This window comes from Oryx dammah, unplaced genomic scaffold (genome assembly GCF_014754425.2).
Source record: "Oryx dammah isolate SB20612 unplaced genomic scaffold, SCBI_Odam_1.1 HiC_scaffold_9, whole genome shotgun sequence".
NCBI classification, from domain to species: domain Eukaryota; kingdom Metazoa; phylum Chordata; class Mammalia; order Artiodactyla; family Bovidae; genus Oryx; species Oryx dammah.
The window spans coordinates 11,225,743-11,248,152 of record NW_024070193.1 but is presented as its reverse complement, the minus strand read 5'-3'; the positions used below and the strand labels follow the sequence as shown (position 1 = coordinate 11,248,152).

The 22,410-nt window shown below is 43.1% G+C and overlaps 1 protein-coding gene across 1 annotated transcript in view; it reads right to left on the bottom strand.

The window, feature by feature from the left end:
* RAD54L2 (RAD54 like 2) overlaps positions 1-7,315 on the bottom strand; it is an 88,238-nt gene extending 80,923 nt beyond the window's left edge. Inside the window, exon 1 of the mRNA XM_040247085.1 lies at positions 7,105-7,315. The gene's annotated coding sequence lies outside the window, so the exon portion shown is untranslated. The remainder of the gene's footprint in view (positions 1-7,104) is intronic.
* Between the last annotated feature and the right edge of the window lie 15,095 nt (positions 7,316-22,410).

The following is a 22,410-nucleotide window of genomic DNA, read 5'->3' as shown; positions in this document are numbered from 1 at the left end:
ATCTTTCAAGAGTTATGTGATAATATCTAGTAAAATTATAAACAAACACAAGTTTTGACTTGTTAGGAATTTTTCCAGTGGCAGGAATTTATCCCAGGAAGTACAGAGGGCACAGAAAGGTGTATACAATGCACACAAAGAGGTATAGGAAGATAGATCTCAAGGATGTTACTTCAAAGAGTAAGAAACAAATGGCTATCACCAGGGGACTAGGAAAACTGATAAAAACATATAATACTATAAACTATTAAAAGATACAACAGAGATGTGTCAGACGCATAGGAAAATGCACAAGAAAAAATGCATTAAATGAATAAGCAAATTATTAAAAAAGTAAGTATTCCAATTCTGTGAAAAAGGAATTATTTTATCTCACACATATACAGAAGCACAAATACGTCCATATCAGCATATGGTGGTAGTTTAGTTGCTAAGTCGTGTCCAACTCTTGCAACCCCATGGACTGTAGCCTGCCAGGCTCCTCTGTCCACGGGATTCTCCAGGCAAGAATGCTGGAGTGGGTTGCCATTTCCTTCTCAAAGGGATCTTCCCGGAGATATCAACATATACACAGTGGAAAAAAGTGTGGATAAACATAAACCAAATTCATGAGAGTAGTTAACACTGAGATATGGGATTATGGGCTCCTTTGCTTATTTAAAAATATCTAAATTTTAACTGTACCCATATATTACCTGAATAATCAGGAAAAAAGTTAAGGACTTCAAAGGAGAGGGAGAAAAAAAAATCAGTGAGCCCTCAGGTGAGGTCACAGGTCAAGAAGGAGGGAGACAGAGAGCAGGTCTAGGGCCTGAGGGAATAAGGAGCCTGGGGACCTGTGCAGCCGCTGCTGTGGGAACCGTGGTCTGCGAATGCAGCAGGACAGCACCTGCCGGGGCAGAGACAGCTCAATCAGTGAGGCAGTGGGAGCTGCTGACAAGCACAGCAGCCCAGAAACACTGGGCAGCCGAGGGGCCGCCAGGGAAGCCAGGGGAGAGAATTCAGGGTTGGCAACTGGCAGAGCAGGCAGTGCGCAAAGGTTCAGGCGCATTCTCAGATCCAGGCAGGGCAGCACAGAAATTGTGGACCATGGCAAACCAGCATCCACAGTAAGCTGGGAGGTGGGTGAAACAGCGGAGAAGAGAAGCTGGAGAGATGGTGTGATGGGAAGGCACAAAGCTCAACCCAGAATGACCCCTCAAGGACTCTTCCAGACGTTCATTCTTCTTCCAGTTTCTACACATCATCCCGTTAGGAGGAAGATCCCAATCTGAGTCACTGGGTCTCAAGTGCAAAACCATCTCTGCCTGCTTCTGGGTGTTTCTCATAACCCCTAAAGGATTTGTGAGGAAGGCAGGAGCTCCTTCTGGGCTCCCCACCTTCCCCTGGCACCCAGCTCTTCCAGAGTCACTAGGCTGCTGTTAACAGAGCAGAGGCTCCACTCCCTGGGTGGACTGTGTATCCTCTACTGGCCAGAAACCTGGAATAAGGGGGGACTGGAGAATCCCAGAGATGGTGGAGCCGAGTGGGCTGCCGTCTATGGGGTCGCAGAGTCGGACAGGACTGAAGCGACGCAGCAGCAGCAGCAGTCACCTCTAACTGAAGCCCTAACAGTGTCCCCTGAGCACAATAAGAAGGGCCCTAAGCTTAGAAAACCTGGCATGAAGCTCTGGCTCCTTCTTACTGGCTCTGTGCACTCGAGAGCAAGCCATTTCACCTCTCTCTGTTCTAAATTACAATATCGTACATACACAAGCTATATTATATTTATCATAGTAAAGGAAACAGTCTTCAATTCTACCTATTTACCACTTTCATCAATGGTGCTGTAAAACCATAAAAGGGTGCAAGTACCTTCAATGTGCCTATTTGGATGAAATTGTTCATAGTTTTATTGCTTTTCACCTATAACAATTTTCTTCTCAAGATTTCAACACTGCTCACGAATTTCTTCAATTTAACAGTTGCTTGCCACATTTAAAGTGCCTTATGCTTTGTCTCAGCTTTCCTTTTTCTCTCATGTCAATTTTTATCTTTAACTACAGTTACTTGTCACGCTTTCCTTTTCTGTGGTCTGTTACGTCACTTACATGAAAGAATAACTGCATTATGCAGGCTTCAATAAAGTTCCTTACACCTGGCCAGTGGGATTCCTAGGTGGTCTGATCAACCATGGGAATTAAAGTGATTTAGATAGTATATTCTCAAGTTATTTTACCACTAAGAAGAGCCAAGAGGGTGACTAAATGAATTGGCACAATTCCATTACTTCCAGGTTAGTAATTCAGAACAACAGAGCTTTCTAACAAAGAACTAATATATCAGTTTCAGTGTCAGTACAGTGGTAGGCTGAACAAAAAACTGAAACAGCTGATTTCATAATCACGGAGTTGAAATTCTTCAATAAAATTTGGGCAAACGATATTATAGCCTGAATTATGACGATACTGAGCTCAGCTGGATCTTCAAAAAGTCTGTCAGCTGACAAAAGTCACAACATCCTGGTGTTAAATCCATTACTCACTCCCAGGCTGGAAGTAGGTGAATGGAGACTTTGTAGCCCAAGCTAACGAGTCACTGCTCTTCCCACGTGAGGACAAAGTGCTCAGAGCAGTAAAGGGCCAGTGGAAGATCTGGATAAACTAAAGAAGTGTCACATTCTCTTCCAAGGGAAACTTCTGGCAAGACCCAAAGAGAGAAGGTAATAGCTCCCCAGCATCAAAATCATTAACGTTCAGAATAAGCAACATGTTCTGAAAGCAAACTAAAGCACTGCTTTCAGCAACCTGGAAATATAAAGACGGTAGCACTGCTTCAGCCAGGATCAGGTGGGCCCATCACATCACCAGCGTCACAGGGAATAATTTCATGACACTTCACATGCAGAGGTCATTCATTTGTTCATTCATTTACTGAGTAGCTACTTCTGTGACAGAAATGGTTAGGTACTGGGATGTAAAGTTAAACAAGACCAGGTCCTGCCCCTCCAGTAGTTCACAATGTAGGCACAGAAAATACACAAAAATACCCAAAGTTAAGGGTACACCGGTTATGAAAGAAGCTTTCACAGATTGCAATGGCCACACAAAGGAAAGGCACTCACCTTAATCCGGAAAGAATCAAGGAAGGGCTTTAAGTGATGGTGGGGCCTGCATTCCTAGTAAATTTAAGCCTAAGGGTCAAACAAGCACTAGAATGGGAGGGAAAATTAGTGAGAGGAATAGCTTGAGAATCCTGGGACCTTCAAGGAGCTCACATGACTGGAACCTAAAGTGACAGAGGAATTGTGGCAGAAGAGGGACCGGAGAGTAAGACATCAAAGAGGCCAGGTCACAAAGGTCCTTGTGAGATGTTGAAGTAGAGGCATACCAGGATCTAAATATTCGCGTATTTCGAGGCCAGAGGCATATTATTTACTTTTAACTAGAGTTAAAGACTACTCTGAATGGAGGGGGATTTGATGAAGAAAGACTGGAAGAGATTCAGGGCCAGTTATTTTGAATCATTTCTGTCTGGCTCATTCTTATTTTTCTCTCAACTTTTTTTTTCCCCCCTCTCACGGGGAAAAAATAAAACTGAACAATTCTATAACAAAGCCTGTGAACCTTCTGTTCATCAAAAACATTTCTGAACAGAGTGCTAGATTCTATCAAACTAGCCCAAATCAGACAAATTTCTCCAGCATCTAGAGCTTTTCAGGCAAAAAGACCAAAGTCAGGTATCTGATGCCAACAGAAGAAAGCTAGAAAAATACCCTGATCAGGGGCCACACAGAACATGTTGCTGCTTAGCATAATCCCAGCACTTTGTCACTGGGAATGCCCACTGTTCCCAAAACAAGGACATGCCAAACAGTTACCTCTGGGCATCTCCATAGAAACTGCCAGGAAAAAACCTACCAGTGCCAGGAATGACCTTGGACTTTATAGTGTGGACTCAACAATTCTCTCACCTCACCAGGGTGCCAATGGGAGTAGACAGAAGGTTGACTTCCTCACTACACAAGGAAACTGAACCTCTCAGCCAGGTACAGCACCCAGCCACACTCCTGGCACTAATACTACTGAGAAGAGTATCCCGGACATAATGATAAGACACTAACTACTACTAGCAGCAAGCACTGACCACCCATGAAGCACTAGGCCCTCATCTCCAATCCTCATTACAACCTACAGAGGTTATTTTATTTAGCCCCATTTCACAGACTGAAAAAAATTTAAAAACAAGGCACAAAGAAGTTAAAGCTTACCCAGGTCAAAAAGCTAGCAAGAGGTACAGATGGGATGACTTCAAAAACCATGCTTTCCATCATCCTAGACACCTCAGAATTTTTCCAAAGAAATCAAACACTCTAAGCCTTCTTTCCAAGAGTCTCTGAGGTGATCCATCTAACTAAGAGGTAGTCAAAAACATTTTTCAGCAATCAGTTTGCCTCCAAAGCAACAAATAAAACAGTTTTAATTTAATTTAATCAACTGGCTATTCCTGATGGAAAGTGACACATATTTCAAAGAATTTATTATCGACATGCCTTGATTTTAAATCTCTTCTTTTATTTTTGGCCAAAATACATATGCAGCAAGACAGAGAAGAGAGCAAAAGACAGACTTTCAATTAACTAGATCAGAATGGAGATTAACAATTACAGCAAAAAAGCTTTCAAACATAATTTATGAAGTAAAAATTAATAGGCAAGAAATATCAAATAGGCTGAGCCTTACCTCAATTTTATTCCTCCTGTTCTAGAGACAGCACTCCCACCATCAGCAGACACTCCCAGTCTATATACAGTGAACCAAAGGCAATAAGCAACACCTTCATGCTCTCAAAACCACAGTGGGAAGGAAAGTGTGATGGTTTCCTAAGGAACCTAGGCACACATACAGTATTTGTAAATCACAGCCCATCAAGATACACACAGCCACAAAATGTTTACCTTGTGGTCTGTCTACAGGCATACTTCAGGTTAACAGGTGTATGCAAATTAAATAATCCAAAACAATCCCATACCATTGTGAACTTCTCCCATGGAAATATATAATCAATTGTCAGTAGTCAGAATCAAAACTTTATAAAAAAACCTGTACTCAATGCTTTTATAGATTAAAAGCTTGAATGCCTGAATCATTTCTTCCTTCACAGACCTATAACACCTTCTAAAATATGAACTACTATTATTAAAACAAGAATAACATCACCATGGCAGAGATGCCCAACACAGGGCCTGGCATAATTCAATAGATATTCGTTTATGGAAGAATGAATTACTTACAAGAGAAAAAGACAGGGAAAGAATAGTTCAAGGGAAATACATGATTTTTTAAACATTAAGGGAAAAAAAAAATCCCCAGAACCATCAGCAAAACTACAAACAGAATTACCTCACATCTCATCTGAAAATTTATACTCTAATATGCTCCAAAGAGGCAATACAACTCCTAACACTAAACAAACTCTGAAAGTACAATGACCCTGACACTTTTTTTTTTTCCACATGAGGTTTGATATCTCATCTACAGACAACACACCAACTTTTGAGAATATTCCATAGAGAACTCTGGTGCATAAAATAGATGCAGGCCTCAGCTACTTGGAATCTGCATACTGCCTTTCAATGATACAGATGAGACACAGTGTACAGACCAGACAGACAACACTTCTAGTGAAGGTAATGTCCTGGGAGAGTTGAAATGACAGTCACTAAGATTTAGCAGATTAATGTAATGACTTCGTGGCAGTAGGAGAAAATGAAGTTTCATGGATTTAGGGATAAAATGAACTTTTGACAAACTGTTAAAGAGTTTTCACATCCCTTTCTAGAGCTGCACACGTTAAACAATGACACACAAGTCAGTGAAAAGAGGCTCTGAAATTAATTTAGATTTAGAAAAAGTGGGGTGAAAATCCCTAAAATTTACATATATTATGCTAAGTTTGTCTATCATTATAAACAACAGCCACAGTGTTGAAAAGAAACCATGAGTCACAATTCAAAAACAAAGGGAAAAAAAAATGAACAGAGGAATGCTTTGGGTCCAAATACCACAAAGAAATTTTTTACTTAAAACACAGTTAATGACAGCTACCAGTCTGACTCGCAGTAAAAAGGAATGGTCCACACTTCTATTTAGGAACAAACTCAATTTAACCTCCAGACGCCCCCTTCCAGTCCCATCTACCTCAGTGCCCAGCCACCAACATACTCAGCCTCAACCACTAGCAAGTGGCAGGAATTCTAATAGATCTGAGTCACCCCTCCCCCGCAGAAAGAGGTCATTCTCTATCAGGAAGCCCACTCTGCAAAGGTCCCTTGTTTATCTCACAGGCTGCCACCACCACGGCCCACAAAAAGCCAATTCTCCAACCTCAGCAGCCTACCAACCCTCCTCTATACTCTTCAGTTCACAACTCGGGCTTCACCCTAGCGCCAAGGTAGCCAACATGACTTACTGTGACACTCTTGTGACAAGTTCCCTTTCTGAGAATCACTCAACTTTGGGATGCTGGGCCCTGGAGCATCCATCTCTTCGCTCAACTCCCCTGTGCCCAGCTGAGCTCCTTGCCTTTCCAGGAACTAATCACCGGTTACCTCAGGGAAGCTAAATACTCAATACCCTTTTCTCCTCAGCCAGATCCCGGCCTGCCAACTTCACAGACCTGAGCGGGTGGGGAGGAGGGCAAGGAGAGACGCATCTCGATTCGCCTTACGGACCAGGCAGGCACACTGAGGCCCCCTAGAATTCCAAACGCACCCTCCCCCCAACCCACCCGCTATGGCCAGACTCCAGGCCGTCTGCATCAGGCGCTAAGAGCGCACGCCACTACAGTTAAGTCTCCGTGTCCCTACGACTCCCTTTCCCGGGTACAAAGGTCCTAAATACCAAGCCAATAAGGCCCCAGGTGGAGGCCAAGACCCCCGCCAAGCCTCCAGCCACCGGAGTTTCCCAGGTGGGATCCAGAGCCCCAAGGCCTGGGCCACCAGGACCGGCTTGCTGCCCCAGGCCGCTGAACGCCAGGGGCCCGGGCCGTCTCTCCACTCGGCCCCCATTGTTGAGGGTCCCGGCGGCCCGAGTAGGGAGCCCGGGGGCCGGCAACCGCACTCACCTCCCGCGCCGCGGCTCGGGGCCGCGCCGGGCCGGGTAGGGCCGAGGGGCCGAGCGCTCCGCTGCGCCCGCCTTGGCAGTGCCTGCGGCAGTGGCAGCGGAGATGGAGGGAGGCAACCGGCCAGGCCCGGGCGCCACGGGCTGGCTCCGGCTAAGCGTCCGTCTTCTCCGGCGGCGGCGCTCTCAGCCTCCGCTGGCGGTCCGCGCCAGAAAGCTTCCCCCTCCCGGCCCGCGCGCCCGGCCGCCCGGACGGGAACACGCGCCGGGGACAGGAAAGTTCCGCTGAGAGCCTGTCGGAAGCCGCTGTTCCCCCACGCCGGATGGATTGCGACTCCTTCCTCTACAGAGCCATCTATGCTAACTTTTTCAGCAGTGAATGAAGCACAAAAATCCCAGGCCGGAAACCTGAGAATGATTTTAGTGGTGTGTCCAACAGAATGAGTTTGCACCCCGCTAGCCATCAGAGAGGCACGTTGGAAAGTCAGCGGTTCAAGTGAGTCTCGGTTCCTCCTCATCCCTCACTTGGGGATAAACTTGGAGGCTTGTTAAGACTATATTAAATGTTGCAAGTGCCTGGCGCGGAGATGTGCGACTCAACATTGGGTCTCGGTCATTGCTGACGCTGCCAATGATGACTGTTACTACTGCTATCGCTTCCTACAGAGCTTGGGCACAGATTTCAAGGACTCTTGAAATTGATGTGCACCATATAACTAGGTTTTTCTCCCTCCCGACCGGTTTCCTGTTGACTGAAGCTGGAAAAAAAGCAAGGACAAAAAGGGCTTTCTTGAACGCTGATACTGAGAGGGAAGTTAAAGATTCAGGTTCTCTTCCCTCAAGTTGGGAATTATTGCCGTAGGGGCCCCAGTTAAGGGGAAGAGCGAACTGTGTCAGCTACACAACAGGCCCAGGGTTCCCTTCCTTCTCCCTCTTTCAAGAAATGAATATGGACGAAATGATGAAAAAATTCAGAAAGTGGGCTTTTTTTTCCGCATAAAATCAAGACAATAAAAAAAATTATTCTTCCCTCTTCCTTTTTCTTCTAGGCCTTCACACCTCTGTTGTTTAGTCGCTAAATCCTGTCTGACTGTTTGAGACCCCATGGACTGCAACATGCCAGGCCTGCCTGTCAGTCAGTCACCAACTCCTGGAGTCTACTCAAACTCATGTCCATTGAGTCGGTGATGCCATCCAACCATCTCATCCTCTCTTCCCCTTCTCTTCCTGCCCTCAATCTTTCCCAGCATCAGGGTCTTTTCCAATGAGTCAGCTCTTTGCATCAGGTGGACAAAGTATTGGAGTTTCAGCTTCAACATCAGTCCTTCCAATGAATATTCAGGACTGATTTTCTTTAGGATTGATTGGTTGGATCTCCTTGCAGTCCAAGGGACTCTCAAGAGTCTTCTCCAACACCATAGTTCAAAAAGCATCAATTCTTTGGTGCTCAGCTTTCTTTATAGTCCAACTCTCACATCTATACATGACTACTGGAAAAAACATAGCCTTGACTAGACAGACCTTTGATGGCAAAGTAACGTCTCTGCTTTTCAATATGCTGTTTAGGTTGGTCATAACTTTCCTTCCAAGGAGTAAGCGTCTTAACTTAATTTCATGGCTGCAGTCACCATCTGCAGTGATTTTGGAGCCCAAAAAATAAAGTCTGCCACCATTTCCACTGTTTCCCCATCTATTTGCCATAAAGTGATGGGACCGGATGCCATGATCTTCGTTTTCTGAATGTTGAGTTTTAAGCCAACTTTTTCACTTCCTCTTTCACTTTCATCAAGAGGCTCTTTAGTTCTTTCACTTTTTGTCATAAGTGTGGTGCTATCTGCATATCTAAGGTTACTGATATTTCTCCCAGCAATCTTGATTCCAGTTTGTGCTTCATCCAGCCCAGCATTTCTCATGATGTACCCTGCATATAAGTTAAATAAGCAGGGTGACAATATACAGCCTTGATGTACTCCTTTTCCTATTTGGAACCAGTCTGTTGTTCCATGTCCAGTTCTAAATGTTGCTTCCTGACCTGCATACAGCTTTCTCAAGAGGCAGGTCAGGTGGTCTGGTATTACCATCTCTTTCAGAATTGTCCAGTTTATTGTGATCCATACAGTCAAAGGCTTTGGCATAGTCAACAAAGTAGAAATAGATGTTTTTCTGGAACTCCCTTGCTTTTTCGGTGATCCAGCGGATGTTGGCAATTTGATCTCTGGTTCCTCTGCCTTTTCTAAATCCAGCTTGAACATCTGGAATTTCACGGTTCACGTATTGTTGAAGCCTGGCTTAGAGAATTTTGAGCATTACTTTACTAGCGTGTGAGATGAGTGCAATTGTGTGGTACTCTGAGCATTCTTTGGCATTGCCTTTCTTTGGGATTGGAGTGAAAACTGACCTTTTCCAGTCCTATGGCCACTGCTGAGTTTTCCAAATTTACTGGCATATTGAGTGCAGCACTTTCACAGCATCATCTTCCAGGATTTGAAATAGCTCAACTGGAATTCCATCACCTCCACTACCTTTGTTCATAGTGATGCTTCCTAAGGCCCACTTGACTTCACATTCCAGGATGTCTGGCTCTAGGTGAGTGATCACACCATTGTGATTATCTGGGTTGTGCAGATCTTTTTTGTACAGTTCTTCTGTGTATTCTTGCCACCTCTTCTTAATATCTTCTGCTTCTGTTAGGTCCATACCATTTCTGTCCTTTATTGAGCCCATCTTTGCATGAAATGTTCCCTTGGTATCTCTAATCTTCTTGAAGAGATCTCTAGTCTTTCCCGTTCTATTGTTTTCCTTTTATTTCTTTGCACTGATCACTGAGGAAGGCTTTCTTATCTCTCCTTGCTATTCTTTGGAACTCTGCATTCAAATGGATATATCTTTCCTTTTCTCCTTTGCTTTTTGTATCTCTTCTTTTCACAGCTATTTATAAGCCCTCCTCAGACAACCATTTTGCTTTTTTGCATTTCTTTTTCTTGGGGACGGTCTTGCTCCCTGTCTCCTGTACAATGTCATGAATCTCTATCCATAGTTCTTCAGGCACTCTATCAGATCTAGTCCCTTAAATCTATTTCTCACTTCCACTGTATAATTGTTAGGGATTTAATTTAGGTCATACCTGAATGATCCCTACGTTCTTCAATTTAAGTCTGAATTTGGCAATAAGGAGTTCATGCTCTGAGCCACAGTCAGCTCCTGGTCTTGTTTTTGCTGACTGTATAGAGCTTCTCCATCTTTGGTTGCAAAGAATATAATCAATCTGATTTCGGTGTTGACCATCTGGTGATGTCCATGTGGAGAGTCTTCTCTTGTGTTGTTGGAAGAGGGTGTTTGCTATGACCAGTGCCGCCTTCTTGGCAAATCTCTGTTAGCCTTTGTCCTGCTTCATTCTGTACTCCAAGGCCAAATTTGCTTGTTACTCCAAGTGTTTCTTGACTTCCTACTTTTGCATTCCAGTCCCCTATAATGAAAAGGACATCTCTTTGGGGTGTTAGTTCTAGAAGGTCTTGTAGGACTTCATAGACCCATTCAACTTCAGCTTCTTCAGCATTACTGGTCGGGACATAGACTTGGATTACCGTGATATTGAATGATTTGCCTTGGAAAGGAACAGAGATCATTCTGTTGTTTTTGAGATTGCATCCAAGTACTGCATTTCAGACTCTTATTGACTATGATGGCTACTCCATTTCTTCTAAGGGATTCTTGCCCACAGTAGTAGATATAATGGTCATCTGAGTTAAATTCACCCATTCCAGTCCATTTTAATTCACTGATTCCTAGAATGTTGACGTTTACTCTTGCCATCTCCTGTTTGACCACTCTCAATATGCCTTGATTCATGGACCTGACATTCCATGTTCCTCTACAACATTGCTCCTTACAGCATCCGCCCTTGCTTCCATCACCAGTCACATCCACAGCTGGGTGTTGTTTTTGCTTTGGCTCCATCCCTTCATTCTTTCTGCAGTTATTTCTCCCCTGATCTCTAGTAGCATAGTGGGCACCTACCAACCTGGGAGTTCATGTTCCCAAACTACTGATGGGAATTTAGATCTGCAGAAGGTGCTCCAAAAGTATCATAGCGGTCACATGGCCTCAACTTTTCCATTCTCGCCTCACCCCTTGGTTTCTAAGACTCAGGAAATTTTACCTTGATACCCTTCTCCTTTGTCTGAAGAGACTTTCCAGAAAGGATCTGATATCAGTTACCTGAACCTAAGTTAAATTTTGTCACTGTGTCATACATATATACACATGGATTTCCAACTAGATTATCCTCTGGAAGGAAAGGGCTCATCTGCCTAAAGACGTTTTCGTAACCACCTGAAAATAGCAGGCTTCTAAGCAGAGAGCAGCATTCTCAAAACCTCTGGAAGTTCTCTGCCTATTCAAGTAAGGAGACTTCATACTATGATCTTAAAGGACGTCTCAAAAGCTGGTTCACTTTTCTCTGAATCCCAAGGTCACATCACCACTCCAACCCCTCCCTGATCCATGCCTTACATTTTCCCCAGTTGGCCTCTTAGCTTGGACTCCCTGTGTGATAAATAAAGCAGATTTGGTCTCAAGTGTTGAAGTAGGTTTGAGTGAGAGCCCTAAAAAAGACCAAACAGAGGAAAAAGGGACCAGGGAAGTGGGGCAGAAAGTTGAGAAAGAAGTCTTATTACCTCCCTCCCTTCTCCCAAAAGACCTAATATACAAGCATCAAAGACACCCAAACTGGGACTTCCCTGGTGGTCCAGTGCCTGGGACTCTATGCTCCCAATGCAGGGGGCCTGGCTTCGATCCCTGATTGGGGAACTGGATCCCACATGCCACAGCTAGGAGTTCGCATCAAACTAAAGATCCTGGATGCCACAACTGAGACCCAGCACAGCCAAAAAAAAAAAGACACCCATACTTACTTGCCTCCTCTGTCACTGAGGTTGAGCAGCAAGGGTCAGGGCTGGCTCCCCTGGTGATGGAACCCCCTCTTGTTCTCTCCCTGAAGATTCCCATTGCCCTTCTGTGACATCACTGCTTCCTTGCCCTCTGGGAGCTTCCCTGACAAGTTGGATGATGTTATGCCCTTATAGCCACCTTTGGTGAGCATGCTGTGTGCCTGCCCCCCAGTTCACCTATAAGAAAATGGGTTATATTAGGGAGGAAGGAGGAATCTCTAGAGTGGGATTCACACAGCTGCCTACTGATTGCTCTGCCTACAAGTTAGGTTGAAAAATCTAACTTAGGTTGGGGTCTTCCTGCTGGGATTAACAGTGACTTATAATAAAAAAACTAGAACTCGGCCTTCATCACTGTGAATTCACACCTGGAGAAACACCCTCTTCCTTTCACCTGCTTCACCTCTTCTTTCCATGAAAGCCAGCTCAGTCCTTTTCCCACCAGCCAGATTTCCAACCCACTCCCACTTCTGGATGCCAAACACATGATCATTCTGAACCAGGTTCCAAGGTGATAGTTGTTTCTCTTTCTTCAACAGCCAGCCTACCGAGATTTTTAAAAAACCTTTCCCTTATATGTGGCTTCTCTTATACTACATTATAATCTCTAGGATGCTTGAAAAAAAATCCACTCCAATGTTTATTGAAGACTTGGTAAAACTGCTGCACCATAATTTCCCCCTTTCAGCAATTATTTACTGGGTTCCTACCTTGTACCAGCACCGTGCTGGATGCTGGGGAATACCAATTAGATGTGCCAACCCTAAGTGTAAGCATTTTACAGCTATTAATGCATTTGATCCACATATCGACATTGTGAGGTGTGTACAAGTATCACCCCACTTCAAAGATGGAAAGACTGAAGCTGGGACTTAAGAAAGGGGTGGATTTGAGTACAGGCCACTCTTATAATCGTGCATTGAAGTGAATGAAGAACTATACTCAAAGTTGAGCATGGCGTATTCTGATATGCAAAGTGAAACTAATAAAAACCTGTCCCATGTGGCTGTGCAGACATTTGTTGTCCCCAAACTGTATTTCAGATGCTAATCTAGCACTGAATAAGAGAATACAGGCCTCTGCCATAACGTACCTTACCTTCTAAACAGGGGAGACAAATATTACAAAATAATTTAAAATTCTAATAAGTGCTGGGGCTTTCCTGGTGGTCCAGTGGTTAAGAATCCACCCGCCAGTGCAGGGGAAACAGGCTTAATCCCTGTTCCAGGAAGAAGATCCCACATGTCATGGGGCCACTAAGTCTGTGAACTGCAGCTACTGAGCCTGCTTGCTGCAACTATTTAGTCCCTGCACCTACAGCCTATGCTTCATAGCAAGAGAAATCCTCTCTCACCACAACTGGAGAAAGCCTGCACTCAGTGCAGCAACAAAGATCCAATGCAGCCAGTCAACAAATACATAAATTCAAAAAATTCTAATCAGTGCTGAAAAGAACAAAACCGGAGACCTACGTGGGAGAGAGGGTGTCAGGAGAGGGAGGAATTGGGTAAGACCACCCTGATGAGGAGACCTGTGAGCTGAAATCTGAATGTCAAGAATGATACAGAGAAACATGTGAAGGCTCCAGAAAGGACAATTCTAGGCAGAAGGACCCGAGCTCAGGAGTAGCATAGGGTGGGGTAGGAACCTCCAGATGACTGCCATGGAGAGTGGACAAGTAGCCTGTAGCTCTGCTCCCACATTTCATGAAGATATGAAAAGTATTGCTGATAGACTTCTAGGGAAGTAGCAGAGATTGCTGTAGTACATGGTAAAGGACCATGTACATTTGCCAAGTCAATAGATAGATGTCATAGAAACAGATACTGTTAAAAACTTCTACAGAGAATAATTCCATTCTCTCCAGTAAAAAGAAATAAAACACATCCAAACTGAAAAATAAGTAAAATTACTTCTGTTCACAAATGACATGATCTTATATATATAAAACTCTAAAGATTACACCCCAAAGAGTTATAACTAATAAATGAATTTGACAAAGGTGCAGGATACAAACCCACATACAAAAAAAATCAGTTATGTATTCATACACTAACACTGAACAACATGAAAAGGAAATTAAGAAAACAATTTTATTTACACTAGCATCAAAAAGAATAAAGTACTTGGTAATAAATTAACCAAAGAGAGAAAAGACTAGTATACACACACCAAAAAAACTAGAGAAGATATAAGTGAGTGGAAAGACACTGTGTTCAGGGATTGTCATGCATGCATGAATGCTCAGTTGCTACAGTCATATCTGACTCTTCACAACCCAGTGAACTGCAGCCTGTCAGGCTCCTCTGTCCATGGGATTCTCCAGGAAAGAATACTGGAGTGGGTTGCCATGCCCTCCTCCAGTGGGATCTTTCCAACCCAGGGATCAAACCCGAGTCTCCTGCTTTGCAGGAGGATTCTGTACCACTGAGCCACTGGGGAAGCCCTTATGGATTGACAATACTATCCAAAGCAATATGCAAATTTAATGCGAACCCTATCAACTTCCAACATCTTTGCAGAAATAGAAAAATCCATTCACAAAGTTCATATGCAGTCTCAAGGGACCCCAAAGAGCCAAAATCAACCTGAAAATAATAAAACAAAGCTGATTTCAAAATGTCCTGATTTCCAAACTTACTACACAAAGCTATAGTAATTAAAACAGCATGGTACTGGCATAAAGACCTACTGGCATATAGAGAGTCACAGAATAGAATCGAGTTCAGAAACAAACCCTTGCATATATAATCAAACAATTTTTGACAAGGATGTCAAGATCATTCAGTGGGGGAAAGGACAGTCTTTTCAACAGACGACGCTGGGAAATTGATATCCACACACAAAAGAATGAAAATACATCCTTACCTTACACTACATACAAGAAATAACTCAAAGTGGATCAAAGACCTAATGTAAAATCTAAAACCTTAAAACTCTTAGAAGAAAACAAATGAGAAAAGCTTCAGGACATTGGATTTGGCAATAATTTCTTGAATGTGACACCAAAAAGGAACAGACAACAGAAGAAAAAAACAGACAAATTGGACTTCATGAAAACCACTGTGCATCAAAAGCCACTCTCAACAAAGTGAAAAGGCAACCCATGGAATGGAAAAAAAGATTTGCAAATCATATATCTGATAAGGAATTGATGTCTAGAATGCATATAAAGAATTGCTACAATTAAAAAAAATATTAAGTAAATAAACCAAGCAAGCCACTTCAAAAATAGGCCAAGGAATTGAACAGACATTTTTCCAAAGAAGATATACAAATAGCCTATAAACATTTTAATAGATGCTTAATTAATCATTTGGAAAATACAAATCAAAACCACCACAATGATACACCACTTTATACCCATTAGGATGGCTATTATAAAATAATAATGTAAAAAAAAAACACAGAAAATCACAAGTGTTAGCAAAGATATAGGGAAATTGGAACCCTCACATAATGCTGATAAGAATATAAAATGTCACAGTCACAGTGGAAAACTAGTGGTTTCTCAAAAAGTTAAAGATAGAATTATGATATGAGCCAGTAATTTCACTTCTAGGTATATACCCAAAATAACTGAAAAAGGGACTCAAACAGATACTTGTATGCCAATGTTCACTGTAGCCTTACTCACAATAGCCAAAAGGTAAAGTGTTCATCAACAGATAAATGGACTTAAAACATGTGTTATATCTACAGAGTGAAATGGTATTTTACCCATAACAGGAATGAAATGCTGATACATACTACAGAGTGACTGAACTGAACTACAACATATAGCAACATATTGAAAACAATATGCTAAGTGAAAGAAGCCAGACACAAAAGGTCACATACTGCATGATTCCATTTATGTGAAATATTCAGAACAGGCAAATCCATAGAGACAGAAAAACAGACTGGTGGTTGCCAAGAGCTGAAGGAGGTGGTGAGGAAGCGGGGACAATGGAGAATAAGTACTTAATGGGTATGAGGCTTCATTTGGGGGCAATTAAAATGTTTTGAAATTAGATATGTGATTTCATGACGTGAATATTCTAAATGCAACTGAGTTGTTCATTTTATTTATTGAAGTGTTGTTGCTGTTGTTAGTCACTAAGTCATGTCTGACTCTTTGCGACCCAGTGAACTGCAGCACGCCAGGCTTCCCTGTCCTTCACTGTCTCCCAGAGTTTGCTCAAACTCATGTCCATTGAGTCAGTGATGCCATCCAACCATCTCATCCTCTGTCGCCCCCTTCTCCTTCTGCCCTCAATCTTTCACAGCATCAGCGTCTTTTCCAATGCAAAGAGTTGGCTCTTTGTATTAGATGGCCAAAGTATTATTGAAGTATAGTTGACTTACAATGTTGTATTAATTTCTGTATACAGCAAAGTGACTTGGTCATACACATATACATACATTATTTTTGAGTTGTTCACTGAAAATGGTTAATTTTATGTTACACGAATTTTACTTCAATTTAAAAGAAATGGAAGCTCAGAGAGGTTGAGTTACACAGCTGGTAACTGATGGAGTTCGAATCCAAACCCAATCTAAGAACATATATACATTGTAAGCTACACAATGAGCGAAGTATTTACTAATCCAGAGGTATTTATTCCCCATTGTGCACCACCCCCACCTCCTTCATCTCCTGGCAACCACCAATCTGTTCTCTGTCTCCATGAATTTGCCTATTCTGAATATCTATGAATGGAATCATGCACGAGAGGTAGATGACTTATGCTGGTGCTTTTCTGAGAGCATGTTACAACAAGGGGGTAAGGATGATGCCTTCCACATAGTAGATGATCAATACACGTTTTTCTGAGTCAAGGAGGAAGAATGGTCTCCGCTCACAGACTCCAAGGTCTGGAAAGAACTTGGGAGAGTCTGGGAGGAGCTGAAACTCCCCCCAGTGAGGGATCTTTCCTCAGGGACAGTGGTGGAGGGGCAGAGGCAGCTCCTCTTACATGCTGTATGACCTTGGACAAATCACTTCACCTGCCTGGGATGGGCTCTTTATTTGTAAAATGGGAATAACATACTTGCAATGGTGAGAAAGAAATGGAAGGACAGCTATGAACAGTCTTTGAAAGTGCCAAATGTATGTTCAGGTTTATTTAGTTCAGAGAAAATCTGGCTAACATCTTTGCTGTTTTAAGTCAATTCCACCATCTCCTTCTAGAGGACTTTTAAGCTCTTACTCACTTCAATGTGAGATTGGCTGGGATTCCCCAAACTCAGCTGCACTTTTGTAATTATCTTGGTTATAGGACCAACCTCATTCCTACTGGGATTGTGTCTGACTCTTGCAGATGGGACCAGACTGGCCCATCTCAGTAGCCTCAAAGTCTAGCACATGACTGGGCCACATGATCACGTACTGAATAGAATATTAGAGTTTTCCACAGCCCCCATTTATCATGAGGGTATTCAGTTTCATTAAAAAAAAAAAAACCCTTGGGGGGAAAAAAAAACCCTGGAGATTTGTTATAGAAAGATGAAAAGCACACAGGCCCTGAAGCTAGAGGATACAGGCACACAAACATAATTATAATACAGTCTTAACTCCTATGAGAACCAACTCTCAGCAGGAGCTCAAGAGGAGGAAACATTTGGTTCAAACACTTCAGAATTTTAATCTTTCCTTCAGCTACTTTTCACTTATTTCTAGGCCTAACCCTACTCCCACAACATCACTCAATATATTGCTCATTCATTGGGTGCTCAATAGTGTGTGGCTGGACCAATTCAGGCCTCAGGGCCGCCGTTCCCTCTTGCTAAACCTCTGCTCTCACTTACACTTCATGCCTGGCCCAAATGTCATCTCTTCTGTGATGCCTCCATGAATCTGAGAGCCAGTCCTTTCTTTGGGCTTTCTTGGCACTCCAATCCACAAATATTTATTGGGCACATTCTGTTTTGGCCCCATAGACATGCAACTTGGCATCTGTCCTAAGAGACTGTGTCCTCTGGGGGAGGCAGCCCATTAGAGGGCAGTTACATAACAAGAGGGAAACACAGGATCAATACCCTAAGGGTGGCAGGAGGCACTTTTAGGGTCTGCTTAGCTCTTACTCTCCTTTCCAATAGTGCCTACCCAGTCAGGAGCAAGGCTTATAGAGCAGGTTTACACAGTCTCAGTTCCCTAGCAACAGGTGATTGGCCCAGGGAGAATACCTAATCACAGAAAAATTGGATTTTGGGACCCCCTAAATTTGGAGTCAAGTTTCAAAGATGCAGAAGTGACCAGTTAAAGGGCACTGAGCTTAAAGTCCCAAAGGAGAAAGGGAAGAAAGAACCAGGGTCCCAGCCTGTGGAGTCCAAAAAATATTCCCCTCCCATCTCTGATAATCAGGCCCTTGTTTTGTTTAAAAGAGCATCAGAGGCTTTGGATATCATCACAACAGCTCTAATTCAGAGAGGATTGGCCAGTCAGTCTCTCAGCCTAGATTGGAGTGAAAGGAGGGAAGGAACAGGCAAGCCTGGTCAGGAGCAGGAGTGGGAGTTCGGTGAAAAAATGGGTAAGAGGATTCTGAGTAGGGCACACAGGATAGGTAAAGGCCAAGAGGTGGAAGCTGCATGAGTAAGAGGCAAAGAAACAAGGGTGATGTGAACAGGGCTAGGGTCACACGGGCTCTGGTAAGTCACAGTAAAAGTTTAAGACAACTTGTCTTTGAAATTGCATCAAAGGTGGTGGTGGGGAATCACACCTAGGGGTAAGGGGACTTTGGACAATGGTCCAGGCATGGGACGCTGGTGAACTAAACTGAAGTGCGGGGCACAAAGGGGACAAACGGAGCCAGAGATGTTTAGAAAACGACATTGTCAGGGCTGGGCAACTGAAAATGGGGTTAAGAGAAGGGAGGAGGCAGGATGACACCTGCCTACCCGAGGATGCCTTTTGTGCTGAAGGGAACTTACCTGAGAAGCAGAGCTCAAAAGAGGCAAACGTGACCAGAACAAACAGCCTGGCCTCACTCAGGAGTTCCTGAGAAATGCAGATACTTAGGTCCCAAGCCAACCACAATAAAGTGCAAGAGGCCCTCACTGATGGGGCAGCTGGTCAGTGCTGGTCCCTCCACTTTTCTCGTGCCTTCCCCTTCACCCAGTTTAATCTTCCAGGGACCAATGGAATTTTAAGCCCTTCAGCACCAAAATTTGTAAACGGAGATCCTTGGGTTCCAGGGATCTGTGGAGGCTGAATGTGCGTGCAGTCTTTGATGTATGTTGGCAGTTTTCTGGGGAGAGGACCCATAGCAAGCTAAGGACCTAGAAAATAAGTAGAAAACAGAAAAACAGAGAAAGTCAATGAAACTGAAAGTTGGTTCTATGAGAGATCAATAAAACTGACAAAGCTTTAGCTACACTGACCACGGAGAAAAAAAGAAGATTCTAATTACTAAAATCAGAAATGAAACTGGGAATATTACTACCAATTTCGCAGAAATACAAAAGATTTTAAGAGTAAATGACTATGAATAATTGTATGCCAACAACTTGGATAACCTAAATGCAATGGATGAGTTCCTTAGACACACAAAACCTAGCAAGACGAAATAATGAAGAAATGGAAAATCTGAATAGACCTATCACTAGTAAGGATATTGAATCAGTCATCAAAAGTCTCCAACAAAGAAAAGCCCTGGCCCTGATGGCTTCGCTTGTGAATTCTACCAAACATTTAAAGACCTAAAACCAATCCTTTTAAAACTTTTCCAAAAAATTGAAGAGGCGGAACACTTGCTAACTCATTCTGTGAGGCCCTGATACCAAATCCAGACACAGACACTACAAGGAAACTGCACACCACTATCCCATATGAATACTGATGTAAAAATCTGCAACAAAATACTAGCAAACTAAATTTAGCAGCCTATTAAGAGGACTATATATCACAACCAAGTGTGATTTCTTTCTGAAATGCAAAGTGTTTCATCATTCTAAAATGGGTCGATGGAACATACCACATGAAAGGAATGAAGGGGGAAAAACACATGATCATCTCAATTGTTGCAGAAAGGGCATTCAACGGAATTCAACACCTTTTCATGATTAAAACGCTCAACAGGGCTTCCCTGGTGGCTCAGCGGTAAAGAATCCAATGCAGGAGACACGGGTTCAATCCCTGATCTGGGAAGATCCACATGCCGAGGAGCAACTGAGCCTGTGCGCCACAACCAGTGAGCCTGTGCTCTAGAGCCCAGGAACCACACTACGGAGCCCGAGGGTGACAGCTACTGAAGGCTGCACTCCCTAGAGCCTGTGCTCAGCAACAAGAGGAGCCACCGCTGTAAGAAGCCTGGGCCCTGCGACTAGAGAGGAGCCCCTGCTCGCTGCAATTAGAGAAAAGCCCACACGGCGATGAAGACCCAGCACAGCCAACAAATAAATAAATAAAATTATTAAAAATAAAAACACTCAGCAAACTAGGAACAGATGGAAACTACTTCAACATAATAAAAAAAAAAACCCATAAATGCGAAACCCATAGCAAAAATCATCAATGTCTGAAAATCTGAAGGCTTTCCTTCTAACATCAGGAAAAGGGCAATGATGCCTGCTTTTGCCATTTCAGAACTGAAATTGATAACCAGAGCAATTAGGCAAGAAAAAGAAATAAAGGCATCCAAGTTGGAAAGGAAGAAGTAAAATCATCTCTGTTTGCAGATGGTAGGCCCTTATGTGTATAAAACACTAAAGATTCCACACAAGAAACTGTCAGAAGTAATAAATGAATTCAGAAAATTACAAACTGAATACACAACTGTGTGTTTCTATGTGGTAGCAATGAAATAAACAAGAATAACAAGCGTTGGCAAGGATGTGGAGAAATCTCAACCCTTGAATGCTGTTGGTAGGAATGTAAAATGGCACGGCTGCTATGGAAAACAATATGGCAGTTGTTCAAAGAATTTTAAATGGAATTATCATATGATCCAGCAATTCCACTGCTGAATATGTACGCAAAAAATGGAAAGCAGAAATTTACATACCCGTGTTCATAGCAGCATTACTCACAATAGCTAAAATGTGGAGGCAAACCAAGTGTCCATCAACAGATAAAACAGATAAACAAAAATATGGTATAAATATACAATGGAATATATTCAGCTTTACAAAGGAAATTCTGACATATGCTATAGCGTGAATGAACCTTGAGGACATTACACTAATGAAATAAGCCAGTCAAAGGAAGACAAACGCTGTATGATTCCACTTACATGAAGCATCTGCATTAGCCAAATTCATAGAACAGAAAGTAGAACAGTGGTTGCCAGGAGCTGGGGGGAGTAGAGAATGGGATGAAGTGAAGTGAAGTGAAAGTTGCTCAGTCATGTCCGTCTTTTTGCGACCCCGTGAACTGTAGCCTGCCAGGCTCCTCTGTCCATGGGATTCTCCAGGCAAGAGTACTGGAGTGGGTTGCCAATTCCTTCTCCAGGGGATCTTCCTGACACAGGGATTGAACCCAGGTCTCCTGCATGGCAGGGAGATTCTTTTTCAATTGAGCCACCAGGGAAGCATTGTTTAATGTGTACAGAGTTGCAGTTTTACAAGATGAAAAGACTTAAGATTATGGAGACAGACAGTGGTGATGGTTACACATTATGAATGTATTTAATGCCACTGAACTGTACCCTTAAAATGGCTAAGATGGTCAATTTCATGTTCTGTGTACTTTATCACAATTCTAAACGGAAAAAAAGAAAAGCTAAGTCACTAGGATCCAGAAACAATGTTCTATAGTTGGATGTGGAGCTTACAAACACATTGGAGAACTCAATATTGTTTAAGAGTAGAGTACCATCTTTTTCCTATAAAAGGGATTCATTTGCTTAGTAAGCATATTTGGGAGTTAAGTAACATAAACTTGGGTTTTCCTGATGGCTCAGTGGGTAAAGAATCTGCCTGCAGTGCAGCAGACACAGGAGATGCATGTTTGATCCCTGGGTCAGGAAGATCTCCTAGAGAAGGAAATGGCAACCTACTCCAGTATTCTTGCCTGAAAAATCCTATGGACTTGGAAAAAATCCTATTGAGCCTGGTGGGGCTACAGTCCCATCGCAAAGTTTGATGTGACTTAAGACTAAGCACAAACATAAACTTGGTCTTTCAAGAGCTACATGCCAACTGTCCTGGATTCTCTGACCGCTCAGGCAGCCTGTGGGGGTCCCAGAACACATTAATCACAGTCTTCGTCATGCTGTACGGCTGTTTGTGTGGCTGTCTCTCCTGGGAGCCTGTGAACATCAGGCAGAACCCTGTTTCCCGCCCAGCACATGATGCTCAATGAATCAATGAAGGACTCAGCAAATGAGTGAGCAGCAGGAGGGAGGTGCACCTGCAGTTCAAAGGTGGCCCGGAAATCTGAG